Genomic DNA, 2,509 nt, shown 5'->3' on the forward strand with positions numbered 1-2,509 from the left:
TGAATCTTGCTGACATAGATCTGCTATTTGGTAATGTAGTACCGCAACCAATTTGGGCTAAAATTCGTAAAGAGAATCATCCAGTTGCCCTAGGTGGTGACTGGGCAGCTATAATTGCAGCGGATGGTCAACAAATAGGTGGTTCCAAACCTGAACCTTTAATTGCTAATTTGCCTGGTAGAATAATCGATTTAATGAAAACCTTGATGCCAGCATTACGCGTTAACTGGGACAAATTGTCCGCGTGCAAACAAAAGAAAGACGAAAGCGTCTCCGACTTTTTCACAAGATTCGAGGAGACTTTCGTGGATCATAGTGGTCAGGATATGAGCACAGAAGGAGGCCAGAGATTATTTGTTGATAAATTTGTGCACAATCTGTTGCCAGAACTTAGTGGTAAATTAAAGAATTCTGAAAGTGCGTGGGCTGTCTCTACGACTGCGCAAATACTTGCGACTGCTCAGTACTATGAAAATAGGGATAAAGAAGAGAAGGAAAAATCAGATAAAAAGACGAAAGATTTAAAAACTAAAGTACTTTTACAGCAAGCTTATCCGCCTCGCATGAATCAGACGAATATGCAGCAAGGGTCATATCAAAGAACGGATTATAATTTTCAAAGGCCACAATACCAATGGAATCAATGTGCTTATTGCAAAAAGGAAGGTCATTACAAAAGTGAGTGTCCAGTTCGAACGCAAAATAATGCTGCGGCAGCTCAGAGAGGTCATGGTAGTTCTATGCAAAACTCTAGAGGTCGAGGACGAGGTGCTATGCCTCCGCAGACGAGTGATCGCCCCTCTAATTATTTCGACCAGCGAAATGGACAATCTGCCCAACAGAATAGGTCTCCACAGTATCATGTCGAAGACTATTATGAAGCTAGTGAGGAAATTCAGCAAAGTGAGTACTAGGACAGCCATGGACAAAGAGAGGGAGTAGTATCAGTTCCAGTAGATCAGAGTGGGCCTTATGTCGCAGTAGCAACATCAGGTATAGTCGAACCGTTTCTGTTGGATACTGGTGCAGCAAAAAGTTCTATCATACATGCGAAACTCCCTGGCGCACCTTTGTCTGGCTCTACAAACGTTTCAGTAGGTTTTTCGGGCGCCCCTGTTCACAACCCTGTTTCTGGTCCTTTGTCTATTTCAGTTGGACCCCGTCAATTGAAAGCACCCCTGATTTTGACGACAGGTTGTAACGAAAATCTGCTTGGTTTAGACTTGTTAAAACGCCTGTACGCGACATTGTACTGTTCTCCAGCAGGAGTACAGCTTACGTTGGGTAAAAGAATAATATCCCCGATGTACCTGTCGATGGATGCGCTCCCATCAGAGCTGCGTTCACTCCCTGATACTCTTTGGGCGACTGGCCCTAATGATGTAGGTCTCTTGGAAATTCCACCATATGTAGTAACTTTGAAAGCAAATGTTAAACTTCCACGAATTCCACAATACAGAATCTCTAGTGAAGGTGAGCGTGCGCTCCTACTGATAGTACAAGACCTGATCAAGAAAGATGTTGTAGAAGAGACTAGAGGTAATGTCTGTAATAGTCCTGTACTGCCTATTTTGAAACGAACTGACCCTACAAAGCCTCCAGTATATAGGTTCGTAATTGATCTCAGAGAGGTTAATAAAATTGTGATCCCACAGTTTCCTGTGGTACCAGACATTACTGCATTGTTAACGTTGATTCCTGCTACAGCAGCATGGTTTTCGGTTGTCGACTTGAAAAATGCCTTTTTCAGCATTCCGATAGCCGAGGAAAGCAGAGATATCTTCGGTTTCTCTCTAGGAGGACGAAGTTTTAGATTTAAACGCGCTCCACAAGGTTATTGTGAAAGCCCATCCATTTACAGTCAAGCATTAAAAAGCCAGTTAGATTCCTTCGTACTTCCTCGTGGTTCTGCTTTAGTACAGTATGTCGATGATCTTCTAGTGGCTGCCGATGACAAGGAAACTTGCAAAACAGCTACAATTTCTTTATTGCATCACTTGTCAGATTTGAATCACAAGGTGTCACCTTCAAAAATGCAATACTGCTGCCAAGAAGTGACCTACCTAGGTCATCTCTTGTCAAAGGAGGGAAGGAAGTTGACCCCAGAGAGAATAAAAGCAATTACACAGATGAACGTTCCTAGCACGCAGAGAGAAGTACGTGCCTTCTTGGGTATTACCTCATATTGTAGGCAATGGATCCCAAATTTTTCTCTTCTAGCAAAACCATTGGTAGCCTTGACTGGGAAAGGTGTTCCGAGTCCGGTACCATGGTCTGCTGAATGTCAGCAGAGTTTTTCTGAGTTACGAAATGCACTGTGTTCAGCACCTGTATTGGGTACACCCGACTACAGTAAACCATTCACACTCTATGTCCACGAGAGAGAAGGTTGTGCATTGAGTGTTTTGACGCAGAAATTTGGTGATAAACAACGCCCTTGTGCGTATTTTTCATCAACATTAGATCCAGTAGCTAGAGCATTGCCTAGTTGCTTGAGAGCTACAGCCGC

The sequence above is a fragment of the Lissotriton helveticus genome, chromosome 12 (genome assembly GCF_964261635.1).
Source record: "Lissotriton helveticus chromosome 12, aLisHel1.1, whole genome shotgun sequence".
NCBI lineage: Eukaryota > Metazoa > Chordata > Amphibia > Caudata > Salamandridae > Lissotriton > Lissotriton helveticus.